The sequence below is a fragment of the Schistocerca nitens genome, chromosome 6, assembly GCF_023898315.1.
Source record: "Schistocerca nitens isolate TAMUIC-IGC-003100 chromosome 6, iqSchNite1.1, whole genome shotgun sequence".
Lineage (NCBI taxonomy): Eukaryota > Metazoa > Arthropoda > Insecta > Orthoptera > Acrididae > Schistocerca > Schistocerca nitens.
In genome coordinates this window covers 311,332,225-311,350,977 of record NC_064619.1, presented here as the reverse complement: position 1 = coordinate 311,350,977, position 18,753 = coordinate 311,332,225, and the positions used below count along the sequence as shown (strand labels likewise).

The 18,753-nt window shown below is 39.2% G+C and overlaps 1 long non-coding RNA gene across 1 annotated transcript; it reads left to right on the top strand.

Annotated features, from left to right (window-relative positions):
- Window positions 1-15,446: 15,446 nt before the first annotated feature.
- LOC126262909 (uncharacterized) lies at window positions 15,447-17,226 on the top strand. Its single transcript, XR_007546781.1, has 2 exons — window positions 15,447-16,492; window positions 16,582-17,226. It is a non-coding gene; the product is annotated as an uncharacterized LOC126262909 (long non-coding RNA).
- The last annotated feature ends 1,527 nt before the right edge of the window (window positions 17,227-18,753 follow it).

The window sequence follows — 18,753 nt, the reverse complement described above, 5'->3', positions numbered from 1 at the left end:
TTTTTTATTCAATACCTCATGGGAGGAGTCATAGGCACCTGCTTTGGAACATTGATCTACTTCTCAAAAGTGTCTTTAAAAAGATGTGAAGGGACCATTAATGTCGTGCAGTGAAGTTTTGATCATCATTTGTGTCCAATCAGTATAGGAAAATTACAGAAAAAAATGAATATAGGTGTTATATCACATCTCTCTGGTAGAGCTAGGAGTGTAAAAAAGTTAATTTCTTCATATTTGCATTTTTTAAAACTGCACAAGAAGATTGGCTGTCACACTGAATAATTGGTCAGTTGGATTTCATTATGCATCTTTTTCAGTTATATTTCCATGTTTTAGAGCTGTGGAATACTACTTGTATGTGGCTCAAGACTGCATGTAGACAGTGTCTACTTAAAGTTCAAGAGTTCCTGCAAAGTTATAGTTCTATTGTGGGCAAGCTGCTTTTGTAATTACTTTTTCTTTTGACATAAGCTAATCATGTTAAATATGTAATTCTTTTATATTTGCAGGAAAATTTCCAGCACGGCGTTGAATCCTGTATTTTAATGCTTCACTATTCCTCATGTTGTACACTGCATGAACATAACCAGCTTTATAATTCCTGTGTTTAAATTTTTTGACATCAGTGTTAGCAGCCAGTAAGTTGTGTAAAACTCATATCAAATAAATAGACAGTTACCGATGAAATTCATTACATACTTACTACATCACCATTGATCAACTTAATTTTTTTTGTGAATCATATGAAAGTGAATGTGAGGCAACTTATTTGTGTTTTCATTAAATGTGCATTGTGTGCTAAACTCTATTCTTAAAAAAAAATTTGTGCAGCAACAAGAAGTAACTGTGCCTGAAATGCTAGAGTAGCAGCATGTACCGTAGATTAAACAAAGCAAACTCCAGGATGGCAGCCAGTGCCTCTTGCATCAAGGGCAAATGCTGAGAACATACCAGGTGTACAAGTATGAAATGCAGATTTCAGAGAACAGATATCAAATCAGTGCAGTTTGTGCTATAAAGATTTAACACTGCACCACTTTATTGTGTTATCAACTAGTGACAGATGTGCATGATTTATAAATTGGAAAAGTGTGGGCACAGCATTTTGCTGTCGTGTTCAATACATTGAAATTTATACTGAACAAAGAGCATTTATGGACAGCATTAATTTTTTTGTTTTCATTCGAAGAAAACTGCTGTTGAATCATAAAAATTACTTTTAAGAACCTGACACTGAACATGCTCCATCACAAGATATGTTTGAAAGATGGTTTCAGCGTTTGATAAATGGTGACTTTCATGTTGCAAACAAGGAACGTGGAAAACTGGCAAAAAATACAAAGATGTGGAATAGGCAGCATTGTCGAACAAAGCTGATTCACAAACACGAAAACAATTCTCCGAGCAATTGGACATTAGTCAACAGGCTGTTTCCAATCAGTTACGAGAGGTGTGAAAGATTCAGAGGTCTGGTAAGTTGCTGCCACATGGCTGAAAAGTTGACTTATTTTGAGAATCTGAAGTGCAAAAAATCATGGATAGACCCAGGAACACTATCCCCATTAACTGGAAGACTGGCAGAAAGAGAGATGTGATATGTTGTGAGCCGTTAAACATGGGAAAATGGTTTATACTAAACATTACCAACAACAGTTGACCAGTTGCTCCATTTACTCCTTCAAAAAAGTCAATACCGAAAGAGGCAACACAATGCCAATTTTCTTCATGACAATGCTCCTTCAAATGCACTCAGCTGGGAAGCTCTACCCATGCTGCTTACTCACCAGGCTTGTCACCTTCCAATTACCACTTGTTTGCATCAATAGTCACACACTTGCTGAGCAGTGCTTTGGTTCATACAAAGATGTGAAAAAATGGCTCGGTGAATGGTTCGTAGCCAAAGGGGAAAATTTTTACTGATGTGGTATTCATAAACTGCCCAAAAGATGGGAAAAATGTGTAACAAATGATTGAACGTAAGTTGAATAAAACACTATCATTATTCTGAATTTAACATGTTTTTTAGACAAAAAAAAAAAAACACACACACACTTCATTCTTGTACACCTGGTAAATTGCTTCAGGGTGGACGGTCAGCCAAGAACAAAAATGTTTTTGAGAGTCGCACTCAAATAGATAATACAGGCAAACATTATCATCGTTGCAGTCTGAATTGTTGCAGGAATGGGTATTAATTGACAGGCGGAACATGAAGAGTCCACCTGTGGTGATGAGTCCAGATGATGGTTGTTACTTCCTGACTTCACTGTACAAGTGCTCTTACGTACACCTGTAGTGGACACCTGTTGCCATTGGTGCGGTAGATGAGCAAGGGGACAAATTATGTTGGGTGAATGGAACAGCCCTCTGATAACTTTATACCTTTGTCATTGTTCCTTAGTATTACACCATTGTTCAAAATATAATTTTTGCACCATTCATTAACATGTTTTGTGTGTTTTGTGTACACCTAATTTTATGTATGCCAACCCTTTCTTGTGTACCACTATTAATATTTAGTCATTCTTGACACTATACTGTACACACTATCTAAGCATTTGTTTTGTGTTCAGAATTTCCGTAAGTTGTGAACTTATCGTTACATCACTTAACTACGTGCTATGTTGTTCCTTCCTCTCCTCTCATGTTGTTTCATGGTACGTACTTTAGGGCTCCTATTATTTTTCTGTTATCTTTCTCAGCACCATAAAAAAAGAATGACATGTAAAATAGTACGGATGTATATTTACTGTCTAGTACTGATTTATATTATGGTGCATGTGATATCAGTGAGTGTGCTGTCCATGTGTAGAATGGGGAAGGCACACAATTTATCTTAGTTTGATTGATGGCCTGAAGGCTCGGCATGAGCATTTTGGACACTGCTAGACTTGTGATGATTCGAGGAATGCTGTGGTGAGTTTCTTCAGAACATGGCAAAACCAAGGCGAAACTACATCCAGGCATCATGGGATTGGGTGGCCACACCTCTTTACATGTGTCGGACGTCGTAGGCTGGGCAGACTGGTAAAACCGGATAGGCGATGAACTATGGCGGAACTAACATCAAACTTTAATGTTGGCCAGAGGTCAAGTGTGTGCAAACACACAGTGCACTGAACACTCCTAATGATGGGCCTCTGCAGCCGACAATCCTTGTATGTGCCAATGTAAACATCACAACATCTGTAACTACAACTGAAATGGATATGTGATTATCGGCACTGGACGTTGGCCCCATGGCAGATCACTGCATGGTGTAATGAATACCTTCATCATGCCAATGGGAGTGTGCGAATCCATTGTCTTCCAGAGGAACAACTCCTTGACACCTGTACTGTGGGATGAAGAGAAGCTGGAGGTGTGTGTCTCCATTATGCTGTGGCGAACATCCACGAGGGCATCTACGGGTGCAGTGGAGCTTGTGCGAGGCACCATGATGGCCAACAAGTATCTTACATTCGTTGCGAACCATGTACACCACTTCATAACAATCGTATTTCCTGAGGACAGTGGCGTTCTTGCACCATGTCACAAGACCAGGAGTGCGATGGAGTGGAACACAGTGATGAGTTCCAATTGATGTGTTAGCCCCCAGCTTGCCATACCTGAACCCAATTGAACACATTTGGAATGTGGTTGAACATGGAGTAGGAGCTCATAACCACCCCTCCCTAGAATTAATGGGAATTAGGTGACTTGTGTGTGCCGATGTGATGCCAGCCCCCTCCAGCGACCTATCAAGGCCTCATTGCTTTCATGCCATGATGCATCGCCGCTGTTATCCATGCCAGAGGTGGACATACCAGCTATTAGCTAGGTGGTCACAATGGTCTGGCTGGTCAGTGTATAATACATGTGTGTATGGTATTTTCAGGGATTACAATCTCTTTAAATTCTCATATTGTTATGTCATTATTATATTGATTCATATATTTTATTCTTCAGTAAGATTTGATACTCCCCCATGGATGGAAGCAGATAAATCCCAAACTACAGGAGCATCGCATGAAGGCAGGTTTACCGCAGTGATATTTCTTTGAATAAATCTCACTCAAGAAACAAACATTGTTAACATTGTTGAAGATTTCTTGTGTCGGGAATAATTTCTTGGCAAACCACATATAACGGATCAATCTACTGAAAACTGGAACTTGCAGTTGATTATGGATCAACAAACCCTACAGGAGTTTTACCGAAAATACTTTCAAAAAAAATTTCAGATTAATTCAATTTTTTTCTTTGATTTATTCATTCACCAGCATTCAATTAGATGAGTAATGACAGTGTTATTTCAGTATAGATTGGAAAACATTTGCTTAGTAATCTTATACGGACACCGGTGGATAAATGAGAAACAAGTACAAAGTAATAATTGGGTTTTGAACATGGGGCTCAAAACTGACTGATAGTTTAATGTGCCCTAAAAGTCATCTAAATTATATTGAAAAGATTGAGTATCCGTGGATAAGCCAAGACACGTGTTTGCATATTTTGATTCCTCTTTCACTGAGCAAAGTTTCTGGGAAATTAGGTAATGGTACTCTGCATGTTTTCCTCATATTGACTTCTGTTTCTTACACAACTCCATTTTTGGGGCCAGTTGTTGCAAAGTTTACTGTGGCTTAGCCTGTGCTGTTGAGAAGACATGGCAACATTGTCAATGGGTCTTTCCGGTTTGCAACGGATAAACATGGCTGCTATTTCAGATGAAGTATGCCTTGGTATTCATCAGCCATGGTTTTTCCTCTTTTGAATAGACTGATATTTCTGCTTTCTTGTGTTTAAGAATTTTTGATAACTGTTTAAGATGAGTGCGTATGAGAGACTTTTATCATACTGTATTGGGAGATCCTACACATCTGCAGTGACAACAAGGTTCCAATGGCATCTTTAAAATCAAATAACTCAGTTGTATGCATTGGAATTTCATGGAGTAGGTCCGTAGCCTAAGCTAACTCGACAATCTTGTGTAAACTTGGTGAACAAAAGCCTAGCTTGCCATTATTCTCAAATTTGTTTATTGTTTTTTCAGACCCAAAGTACCTACTTCCATTATCAAGACGTTTTATTGATACAAGTAAAATCTTGGATGCATTGCACTTTGCCATCTAATAATGAATGTGTGAAACTTTTTCTACATGCTTTAGCAATTCAAGCATGTGTAGGATTATGCAACAGAGTACCGAGAACACAACAGTACTGAAAACGCATTCTGCAGAAAGATGGCATGTAGAATGTTTGACATTTATACTTTTCATTCATTGCTAGGAATATGTGACATTTTTACAGTGGAGCTGATATATATAATGAAACCCTATTTTTTACTAAACAAACCTCCCTTGACAACATTTTAATTTGTAGTAACTCAGTGAGTTGTGTCTAGGCTGTTGACTGACATTACTTAGTCACACTGTGATACCTTCTATTGATGCTCTTCTCTTTGGCCATAACTGCTAAGTTGTCTTTCTCTGCATTCCAAGTTCTCATGGGTATCGCAGGAAACTAACTGGCTGATGGTTTAGCAAGAAGCAATTACTCACCTTACATTTGCCTTGACAGTCCCAGGTACAGATTTGAAAGTGCAAATAAGATCTCTCCTGACTTGGAGACAAACAGTATCTGATTGTCTATTGCCCCCTCTTACAAATTCCCCATTATCAAGGAGACTAATGTTGCATGACACTTACTTCATTCCTCTGGGAAGGAATCTGTCATACTATGTGGCCGGCACAGTTGAATTGGATTAACCCTTAGTTTTATCCGATGTGAGGAGCTAGCCTTACATTGTCTCAGAGCCTTACAGATAGTACTTCACATCCTAATGGAATGCCCCATCCTCCTGGTTCTCCATGCTAAACATGGTCTTTTCTTAGTCTTTGACTCGAATATTAGTGGATGACTTGTGGATACTTGAACTGATTGAGTTTTTTCCATAAGAGTGAAATTTAATCTCAAATATAACTTTAAAAGGTACTTTTGGGGCAGAGGCAGGGTGGTTGTGGTTGGGTGTCTCCTGCCATATTCTGAGTTCCAGAGGCCCTTGCCCCTATCTCATTTGCCATTTTCCATGGTCATCCTTCTTTTACTCTGTTTTAGTTGCATTTAGATACAGTTAGCCTTTTTTCTGCTGCACACTATCTTCCATTTAGGTGGTGGGGTTGCTGTCCTCATCTTTTAACGCCTTGACTATAATGGATCAGAATGGAACAGCTGTGGGATGCAGAGCCTCGGGCGACGCACACCTGGCCACACACTCGTATTGTCCTTCATTTTTCTCACCTTATTTTACTATTATCTGTGAAGCTGATGTCTTATACATTTTTAAAATTCCGGGTCTTCCAGCCCGAAGGCATCCTTTTCTCTATAACTGTCTCTGCCCTGAATCAGGTCAGTGGGGTCAGATGTGAATGGGGTATCTCTTGACATTGATTACTCATTGGTGAGCCTTCAATCTGCTCTTTGACCTATGTATTGGGCCAACCCATATAGTTACTTTAAATTATTTCTCCAGGGTGTCCAGTGTCATGGAAAACTTGGGAAATATTTTTTTTCTGGAAAACTGGTAATTTTTGACATTGTTACCTAAAAAGCCAGTGAGACTAATCCTGGCCTATCACAGTTATCTTATGACCTTTAGAACACTAGAAAGAATTGGCAACCTCCCTCTCAGGTGAGAGGGAGATGTGCTGACATACGCTGTCGCCAGCACACTGGTCGGCACTAGGAAACATTATATAGCAAGCACTGAACTAAACACACCTATGACACGAGAAGACAAAGACACACTCCCAGGCTACGCGCTGATTACACCCCCTGGGCAGCGTGCATATAGGCCACTTCCACCAACCGAGCTGCCTCAGTCAGTCAGTCTCAGTACCTCAATATGGCGCATCGGGAGTCAGTTCGCACTGCACTTCAATACCGTGCACTGTGCTCTAGTGTTTCACAGTGATAGTCCTCGCCTCACACCTTAGTTAGCTATGGGGAACGTCTGTCATTGTATGTTATTGTGATATGGACATAGACAAGATTCAGTAATTAGTACCTTCTTGCTGTTACCCAGAGAACTTCAGATTGGACATCATTGAAGTTAAGTACTCAATTGGTTCCTGTAATAAAGCATATTTTAACCACACTTGCATTTTGTGTTCTAGTGAGAGGAAACCGGCTACCCATTTATCATACCACACTCTCCTCATCCTTCCAGGAACCACAGAACATTACGGGAGGGTGCAGCCAAAACAATAGGTGGTGTTTGTTTTACCACAATGATCCTCTCCCCTCTGGCAGTCATAATTAGAATTTGTTTACACTAATGGTTGACCGCCACTTTGTAGTGTCAACACTCTACAGCCCTGTGTTACCGCATTGCGATGAAAAAGGAGGAGTTCGTGGCCTATGCAAATGATGGCTTTGCATATAAGTCATTCCATGTGAAATGGTCTAGAGGTTCCCACGTGAAAATCATGGGTTTTGGTGAAATTTTGCGTAAAGACTCACAGATGTTTAATACTCATTGGAGAAGTTTTATGATAACTAAATCAATACCTGGGGAGACAGTCATTTGTTTAATCTCATGTGCAGCTTTCAACAGTGTACCCGTTGAGTACTCTACAACTTTGAAACATATCTCCTGCAATATTTTCGTGAAGGATATCTTGTACAACATTTTGTGCTCTTATAATTCAAACAAAAAAGAAAGAAGAAACAATAAAGTTGTAGTTTTCATATAGATAATCTGAAGCAGAAAACACACACACAGAAGCAGCAATCAAATGAAAACTGAATACCTGACAAATGAGACCGTGGAATGGTTCCATTCAAAAGTAATCACCCCAAGTGTCACACTTATCTCACTGGGAGATGACACAATCAATTCCTGTTTTGTAGAATGCTGTTGGCCGCACCCACTCTTGCTCTTCCTTGTTCGATTGAAACCTTTCTTAAAACCACCAAAGATACACAAATCACCTGAAGAGACATGCATGGATGTCAGTCTCAGTCAGATGTCCAAGTGCATGAGTGGGTGCGGTTGTGGCTCTGTTAGTGGCTGACTGTACTTTGTGAAATAGGAATTGATCATCTCGTCCTCCTGTGAGATAAATCTCTTAAAACATTTGGTGATTACTTTTGAATGGAACCATTCCATGATCTTGTTGTGGCAAGTGTTCGGTTTACATTTGACTGCCTCTCACACATGGCCACTGTCTCCGGGCATTGGGGTGCAGTCAAAGACAAAGCTACCTGTGAAAGAAGCCACGTGATGTACAAATTAAGCTGCAACCACTGCTCCATTTTCTACGAGGGCTTGGCAACTAACAATCTGTCTGTCCTCATGAATGGTCACTGCCAAATTGCAGCCAATTGCACAACAGCATGGCCTTCTCTTTCATGACTGATTCACTGCCTGCACCATCTTGTTTCTTCATACCAACACCACCTTATTTGAATAGCATTGGTGGGAATTCTCCATACAGCATGCAACATTACTTCTTTCCCCTAACAGTGCTGATCTCAACCTTTGGTAGTCCCTGTCCTCCACCTACCTATCCCCTTCCCTGCTCCACTGCAGCACTAGCCACGCCTTCTATCCCACCAAAGCAACTGCTAGTCGTTTCTCCTTCTCTCCTGTCCTCATCCCCCCCGCCCCCCATGGCGCTGTCCTGTTCCAAACATGTCTCTCCTCGACCCTTACTGTACTGTCCTTCCCCCTCATTGCCCCATTCCTCTTTCTTAGCTCTACTATCCACACCAGAAAATTGCTGCTCATGTCAAACACAGTCACAATCGGGCCCCAGAGACAGTGACCGTGTGTGTGTGTGTGTGTGTGTGTGTGTGTGTGTGTGTGTGTGTGTGTGTGTGTTTGTTTGTTTTCTGTTTTGGAAAAAGGACTTTTTCTGAAAGGTTAATTTTTTTAACAGCCTTTTCATTGTGTCTGTCTGTGACACAGTGCCTTCTCTGTCTTGAGTAGCGATCTATCCCATCCATATTGTTATTCATCCTGGACTTTCCACTGTTTAATTTGAAGCAATAACCATTCAAAAGGTAACAAACTGAAACTTTACATGTAATAACTTGCCAACACAAGGCCGTGAGTATAAAATCTCAGTCTCCTACTGCTTTCAATAGTTTAAAATCAAGGACAAAGTTGACAGTTTTCATAAAAATTCCAAAAATGGGTATTTTTAGCCCACTTTTGTGTAAAAGAATTTTCTGCAAAGTCTTTTTAGCAATTTTCATTAGAAAGACCATGTCCCGAACCACCTAAAAAGATAGTTTTGGTTCTGCGTTGGGAGTATGTAAAACAATAAAACCAGCAGAAAAATGGAGGTGTAGTGAAGATGCACTTATATTCTGCTGATACTCCAATCTGCCTTCTTTTATTATGTTCCTCTATATCAACAAAATTTGTAGATTTTGTCACAAAATCAATCAAAATGGTTTAGAGACTATGCACAATATGACTGTGTAAAAATTAAAAAATTGGACCGGAAAACTCAGGGAATTTTGTTTTTGAGAACTGATGGACATTTTGGTCTTAGCCCTGGCATCAATATTGCTTTCGCTGCCTCTATTTCATCACTCCTATATACTTTCATAATTTATTCAAACTTCTGGCTGATATCACTAATGATACAGCCTCATTTATAAGTCTGTTACATCAGTGCAAATGGGAATTTTAATTTTTCATTTTGTCAGAATATGTTTTGCTTTGCTATTCTCTCACCAAACTGATCAATATTTGAATTCCTATATATATATATATATATATATATATATATATATATTTCCTGTAAGCTCGCATCCCCCATTTAGTGTTATCATACCTCCCTAGAATGAAAATTGTCCGCAGCTCCTGGTCTAGTGGCTAGTGTTGCTACTGCTGGATCACAGAGGGATGTTCTCTGCCCAGGGACTGGGTGTTTGTGTTGTCCTCATCATTCGTGAAAGTGGCAAGATTGGACTGTGTAAAGATTGGGAATTTGTACAGGCACTGATAACCACGCAGTTGAGTACCCCACAAACCAAACATCATCATCGTAGGTTGAGAATTGCTGCCCAATCAACCAACCAACCAACCCTCTAAAATCGAACAAGGATCCAGGACCTGATGGAATCCCTATTAGATTCTGTAGAGAATTTGAAGTGGATCAGCTTCCATTTTAACCATGATACACGACAGATTACTCCAATAAAAAACTATTTCCACTGGCTGGAAAAAAGCAAATGTCACACCCACCTGTAAGAAGGGTAGTTGAAGTGATTCACAAAACAGTCACCTCATATCATTGACCTACATTTGGTGTGGAACCTGAGAATATATTGTGAGCTCAAACATAATGAGGTCCATGACCTCCATCGCACTAACCAGCATGGGTTCCAAAAGCATGTCATGTGGTCTCAACTTGTGCGTTTTTCCTCATAGTATGTCATCAGTGCTGCTGATCAGTGCAGTCAGATAGACGCATTGTTTCCTTCCTTCTGTAGTGCTTCGAGAATTTCCGCATAAATTCTAGAACCACGTGGCCTTCCTCCATCTCGAACCCATGATATTTTAAATAGAAGTGTGTGTGAGACGAAGCCGACCTACTGCACATTGCACGTTTGTGTGTGCAGGTCTAAAAACAGTCACAAGCAAAATGTGGACGTGGTGGCCGACAAGTACCTGCTGTATGTCCATAGAGTTTCAGTGTGTGTGTAGAGAATAGCCTGTTCTATTCTTTGCTGGTTTAGTGATTGTAATGATTGTTAAGGACAAATGAAGAAATGAGATTACTTTTAAGTAATTCATGTGTGGGACTTCTTAGAAGCAAGACATATTCATAAATTATGTGGTTATTAAACCAATGCTATTGTAAATGTGTTTAATTGATTCTAATGTTAGACAGATCGGTTGACTTGCAAACTTTCGAATATTTATGTGAGTACTGGTGAATTTGTTCTTTGTGGAAGTGGAAATGAGTAGAGAGAGAATGAGTCTGATAAATTCCCTTAACCAGCTTTATTCTTCAGAGAAGAAGTTTTTGGAGATTGATGTGGCCTACTATCCAGAGAAGAAAATCGGCTGTGCGTACCAAGTAAGTCAACTGATGTGAGAGAGATGTGAAGTTTGCAAACCAGCTCCACAGCACTTCTTGTCATCTAAAGCGTTAGACTTCTGAAAAGAATTTCTCACTACTGTACCAACACTTAGTAATGAAAGTAATTTCTATGGGGTTGGAAACAAAATTTGTGAGTGGATTGAGGCTTTCTTGATAGGGTGCAGAATGTTATCTTGTATGGAGAGTCATCAACACCTATAGAGGTAATTTGAGGCATGCCCAAGAGAAGTATGTTGGGACTCTTGCTTTTCATTTTATGTATTAGCACCCTGGAAAATAATATTGATTGCGAGCAAAGACTTTTTGGAGACAGAAATATTCAGCTAGATCTCAATGTAATTCCAACGTGATGCAAGACTGGCAACTTGCTTTAAATGTAAAACTGTGCACTCCACAAAATCCACAAATGTAGTAACAGATGACTGCAATATCAATCAGTCACGATTGTAATCAAGTAAGTTGCAACTATCTGGGTGTAACAATTTGTGAATGAAATGGGTTGTTCACATAACCTGTGTTGTACGTAAGGCAGGCTGCAGACTTACGTTCAATTCTAAGATACTGAGAAAATACAGTTTGTCTGCTATACAGATAGCTTACAAACCACATGTGGGACCCATACCAAATATATCTTAACAGAGAAATTGAAAGTATACAAAGGAAAGCATGAGTGGTAACAGGTTTGTTTGACCCATGGAAGACAGCCACAGAAATGCTGAAAAATGTGAACTGGCAGGTGCTCAAAGATAGATGCCAACTGTTCTGGAAAAGCCTACATACAAAGTTTCAGTAAACAGTGTTAAGTGAGGAATATAGGAATATGAGATAACATCCTACATATCACTCCTGTAAGGACTGCAGTGACAGGATGAGACCAGTTACAGCATGCTCATGGGCATTTAATCAGTTAGTCTTCCTGCATTCCATATGGTAATTGCATGGAAAGAAACCTTAATGTGTGGTACAACAGTAAGTCCCCCCTGCCATGTACTTCACAGTGTTTTGTGGAGTGTGAATGTAGATGGAGATGTTCATTGTAGGACAACAATAGCCAGAGTTACAGAAAGCCCAAATGGTACGTGCAGTATCGTGTTACACAATGGCTTCACTGAGGTCAGTGGACTGATTCTATGTCACTCAGCAGAACAATATCATAGGAGAACAATGCCCATCAGCCCAATGACCAGTCAGTGTGGTGCAACAGTGCGTGTCAGTGTGCAAGAACATTCAAATGCAAGAATGCTCATTCCAATCACTGACAATGCACAATATGCCAGCCAATGCTTCTGAAAAGTGAATTTGCAACATCTTACAGCTCTGGCAGGGTTTCTGAAGAAACTGACTAAACAGGAAAACTAGGGAAAATGAAGTCTTTTTTTTTGGCCAATGATGCCATCTGGCCACTCCAGCCTGGTGTAGTTTCTGGGGTGGGACTGCAGACATTGGAGAAACACTGGCCAGCTGGCTGACATATATGCCACCCAAATTGACCCTAGTCCTCAGACTATGTTCAGTAGAATTAAGATGAGTATAAGAGAAATTTGTTAACATCAAGTATAGATTTAAGTGTCAAGAAGTCGTTTGTGAAAGTATTTGTATGGAGTGTAGCCATGTACGGAAGTGAAATGTGGATGATAAATAGTTTAGACAAGAAGAGAATAAAAGCTTTCAAAATGTGGTGCTACAGAAGAATGCAGAAGATTAGATGGGTAGATCACATAACTAATGAGGAGGTATTGAATAGGATTGGGGAGAAGAGGAGTTTGTGGCACAACTTGACTAGAAGAAGGGATCGGTTGGTAGGACATGTTCTGAGGCTTCAAGGGATCACTAATTTAGTATTGGAGGGCAGCGTGGACGGTAAAAATCGTAGAGGGAGACCAAGAGATGAATACACTAAACAGATTCAGAAGGATGTAAGTTGCAGTAGGTACTGGGAGATGAAGCAGCTTGCACAGGATAGATAAGCATGGGGAGCTGCATAAAACCAGTCTCAGGACTGAAGACCACAACAACAACAATGATAAGCTGAGGCATGCAGTCAGTGCCACCCAAAAACTACAAAAAAATATGCTTGCAGTTTAAGAAGAAGCACTCAGCCACCATCAATAGACTTCACTGCAGTCGACAGCAGGCCTCTGCTTAGGCTAAAGTCTGTATCGGCCATCGTATCATAAAATCACCTGGTGGGTGGTTATTTTCTACTGATGACCATTTCCTTTGTGAGCTGTTGGTTTGAGTCTGGGCATCCTAGCTGCTCAGGCACTGACCACCAGCCAATGTTGTTGCTATCCAACATCCGGAACCAGTGCACACCACTGTCTTCCATCATGACAGAAACGGCGGGTTAGCACTGCCTGATTGAGTGTGTTGTTTGCTCCCAGTACAGGAGTGGTCAAGTGGCCAGGGCTATTCTCTGTCGCCAACAACATGCCACCTTACATCAGTTCTCCACTTTGACACTGTCATTTGTACACTCCACCACCAGCATAGGCAGACTTCTGGGCAGACTACCAGTGTGATTAGTGGCGTGCTATGGTGGTTATGGTCGACTACATCATAGAATGCACCGACCTCCTCTCCAGATATGATTCTGTTTCTGTAACTGTCATGAATAATGGGCAATCATAACCAGGAATGTTTTAGTGATAAGTCACCATTCAACTACACCAACATCCAGGTGGGGAAATTGCACTCCACCCTGACTTACCCACAGCCCAATTCACCCATCACCATAGGGGTCACATCCCAATGCCTACACAATCATTTAGAGTAGTTCTGTTGTTACTATGACGTTCATTGGAGGTTTTTTGTAATGTGACCTTGTGTGTTGCAACACAGTGCCATTGTTGTTGTGGTCTTAAATATGAAGACTGGTGTGACGTAGCGCTCTAGGCTAATCCATTCTGTTCAAGCCTTTTCATCTCAGCATAACTGTTGCAATCTCCATGCACTTGAACCTACTTATTGTAGTTAAACATGGAATTTTTGCTTCCCACACTTCCTTCCACTATCAGATCAATATTCCTTGATGCATCCAGATGTTTCCTGTCAACTAATCCTAACTTTTAATCAAGTCGTTCCATAAATTTCTGTTCTCCTAAATTCAGTTTAGTACCTCTTCATTAGTTATCTGATCTTCCCTGCTAATCTTCAGAATTTCAGAAACTCCCATTCTCTTCTCTTATGAACTGTTTATCGTCCATGTTTCATTTCTGTACAAGGTTACACTCCAGACAAATGCTTTCTGAAAAGATTTTCTGAGACTTGAATTTACGTTTAGTGTTAACAAATGTGTCTTATTGAGAAACACTTCTATTATTGTTGTCAGTCTGAATTTTATGTCTCCTGTACTTCAGACATCATCAGCTATTTTGCTGCCCAAATAACAAAACTCATCAACTACTTCCCGTATCTCATTTCATAATCTAATTTCTTCAGCTTTGCTTGATTTAATTCCACTGTATTCCATTACTTTTTCTTACTTTTGTTGATGATTATCTTACAACCTCTTTTCAGGGCATTGTCCATTCAGCTCAGCTGATCTTCCAAGTTCTTTGCTAAGTCTGACAGAATTACAGTATTATCGGCGAACCTTAAACTTTTTATTTCTTCTCCCTGGACTTTAATTCTCTTTCCAATTTATTCCTTGGTTTGCTTTACTGCCAGCTTGATGTACAGTCTGAATAACACTGGGGATAGGCTACAACTCTCTCTCACTCCCTTCTCAACTTCCATACACTTGTGATGAAGGAAGCTGGGATATTTTTACATCCCCTCTTGTTTTGCCATCTGCCTCCTTAAAATTAATTTTTTTGAGCTAGTTACCATTAACATATGTGAATATAATCTGCATTTTCATGAAGCAGGAAGGTTGGCCCTCAGTTTTAAAGAATACAACACCAGATCTAATTTTGTGCTTAGTTTTAGGTATTTAATTGATTTTCTAATTTATTTCAACTATTCCTAGTTAATATCTTTTGTTATAGGATGAAATCGGTAATTGTTTCATAACTTAAGTTTTGTTGTGGACTTATAAACAAATATAAATTCTATAATAACTATAAACATTTGGAGGAACAACTAAAAGTATTCTTAAAGGAACTATTTGACTCTGTTTGAAAACATGTTATCAAAGCCAGCCCTTAATTAATTCTGAAGTAATTAACAGTTTTGTGAAAAGTATTGTTTGCATTTTGATATCTGTTAATTTCATCATTTAAATGAATAATTCAACCCCAACTGTTATTGTAGAAGAAACTGTTAAAAAGGTGGAATATTTCAATGTTTTCAGTTAATGTAATGAGTTAAGTTTTAATTGTAATTCCTGTAAAGTAAACATCAAACAATGTGTAGTTTCAGTGCCTATTATTGTGCAGGTATATAAAGGCCCTGGTTATGGTCACAAAACAGTCAGTCCACGGCTGAATTTCAGACAAGAAACCTGTGTTGGTTAGAACAACAATAATACATCAACTTAATAGTGAAATAAGTGTAACAAAAATAGGTCCTGTGTTAAAACAATGACAATGTCTGTTAAATGTATTTGAAAGACATTGAACTTTATGGTTAGGTTATTACTGCTTGTAGATGTTCAACAGTAAACTGTTGTAGTAGTATGTGGATGTTTGCCTGCAAATTAATGTTATTTGTAATAATTATATGTTGAGTACTATATCTAATGCGATTAATCAGAAAATTTATGACAATTATTCAGGGCACTTATTACATTGTTGAATTTTGTATCTATTGTTGCTACATGACATTGGATTGTTGACTTATTGCAGGTATCAATGTGCAGAGTACAGCGTACAGGAAAGGACCTGTTCAGTGGCATTCTTGCGTGTAACTGGTGTAATACTTTTTCGCTTTGATTAACAGTTTTGTAATATCGACATCACAACTGATTGTTTAACAGCCAGATATTACTAATTGTGACCTTTAAAAATGGGTAAAGGAGGAGACATTTCACCACATAAAAAAGCTGGGGTCAAAGCCCTCATTAATACAAAAATGTATTCCAGTCGGGAAATTTCACGAAGGTTTGAAGCATAAGGCGCATAAAGAAGAAAATTGATTGAGGTGAAGAACTGAGCCATAGAAGGAAGAGTAAATGTGGAAGAAAACTAATTTTCACCCCAAGGTCAGAGAGACTTCTCAAAAGAATATCCCTAGAAAACAGATTTGCAACAACAAAACAGTTAAAATCTCAACTGGAAGAGGCTAATGTGAATACATCTGAATGCACTGTTCACAGAAAGTTGAAGGATACTGATTTCAACGCCTGTCAACCCACTAAGAAGCCAAAGTTAACAGCCACAATGAAAGCAAAGTGTCTGAAGTGGTCCAAGCAGTGGTGTAATAAGGATGTGGACTTCTGGAGATTGGTAATTTAACTTTAAAATTATTATTTACGATTTGCTGTAGCTTATGTACATTTATTCATAGAATATTAATCGTTTCTTGATTTTTACAGGTATGCTCTATCGATGAAATCACGTTTGAAATTTTAACTAACAAATCTCAGAATGTGTGGTTTCAAACAGGAGAAAAAATTCATCCAAATTGCATTATTCAAACCCTAAAACATGCAACTAAGGTGATATTTGGTCTGTCATCTGTGGCAAGGGTACAGGACGTCATTATGTGGTTAAAGGCATAATGAGGCAGGACCAGTACAAGAAAGTCCTACAAAAACGGTTAATACCACAGCTCAGAGAATGGTTCCTGAATGGAGAACCATTTATTTTTATGCAGGGTGGAGCTCCCTGTCACACAGCCAGGTTAGTTAAATCCTTTCTGAAGGAACAAAATATCCCTCTGTTAGACTGGCCAGGTAACAGTCCCAACATGAACCACGTAGAAAATGTATGGGAACTAATGAAGAGGGCTAAAGATGTCAATACAACAAAAACAAAGCTCCTAGAAAAGATTATCCTTGTGTGGTATCATCATCCACAAATGCAGGACACAGTACAGTCCTGCATTGACGGCATGCCACGTTGTATTAAGGCTCTTGTAGCTGCAGAAGGTGGCTCAACAAAGTATTAAAACTAATGTTTTCACTTTTACAATATTTTAATTTTTCTTGTAATTATTGAAATAAAATATTTTCAACAAATACTACATTTTATTTATTTGTTGTATCACCTTACTTATGAAGTGGACTACACATAATCATTTTATCACATTTTTGTAATTTCAATAATTACAAGAAAAATTAAAATATTGTAAAAGTGAAAACATTAGTTTTAATACTTTGTTGAGCCACCTTCTGCAGCTACAAGAGCCTTAATACAACGTGGCATGCCGTCAATGCAGGACTGTACTGTGTCCTGCATTTGTGGATGATGATACCACACAATGATAATCTTTTCTAGGAGCTTTGTTTTTGTTGTATTGACATCTTTAGCCCTCTTCATTAGTTCCCATACATTTTCTACGTGGTTCATGTTGGGACTGTTACCTGGCCAGTCTAACAGAGGGATATTTTGTTCCTTCAGAAAGGATTTAACTAACCTGGCTGTGTGACAGGGAGCTCCACCCTGCATAAAAATAAATGGTTCCCCATTCAGGAACCATTCTCTGAGCTGTGGTATTAACCGTTTTTGTAGGACTTTCTTGTACTGGTCCTGCCTCATTATGCCTTTAACCACATAACGACGTCCTGTACCCTTGCCACAGATGACAGACCAAATATCACCTTAGTTGCATGTTTTAGGGTTTGAATAATGCAATATATATATATATATATATATATATATATATATATATATATATATATATATATATATATATATAAAAAGAAAGATGATGAGACTTACCAAACAAAAGCGCTGGCAGGTCGATAGACACACAAACAAACACAAATATACACACAAAATTCAAGCTTTCGCAACAAACTGTTGCCTCATCAGGAAAGAGGGAAGGAGAGGGAAAGACGAAAGGATGTGGGTTTTAAGGGAGAGGGTAAGGAGTCATTCCAATCCCGGGAGCGGAAAGACTTACCTTAGGGGGAAAAAAGGACAGGTATACACTCGCACACACACACATATCCATCCACACATACAGACACAAGCAGACATATTTCCGCTCCCGGGATTGGAATGAGGCAACAGTTTGTTGCGAAAGCTTGAATTTTGTGTGTATATTTGTGTTTGTTTGTGTGTCTATCGACCTGCCAGCGCTTTTGTTTGGTAAGTCTCATCATCTTTCTTTTTAGATATATGTTTCCCTCTGTTATATATATATATATATATATATATATATATATATATATATAGAGGGAAACATTCCACGTGGGAAAAATGTATCCAAAAACAAAGATGATGTGACTTACCAAACGAAAGCGCTGGCAGGTCGATAGACACACAAACATACACACAAAATTCAAGCTTTCGCAACAAACTGTTGCCTCATCAGGAAAGAGGGAAGGAGAGGGAAAGACGAAAGGATGTGGGTTTTAAGAGAGAGGGTAAGGAGTCATTCCAATCCCGGGAGCGGAAAGACTTACCTTAGGGGGGAAAAAGGACGGGTATACACACACACACACACACACACACACACACACACACACACACACATCTATGTGATGTGTGTGGATGGATATGTGTGTGTGTGCGCGAGTGTATACCCGTCCTCACACACA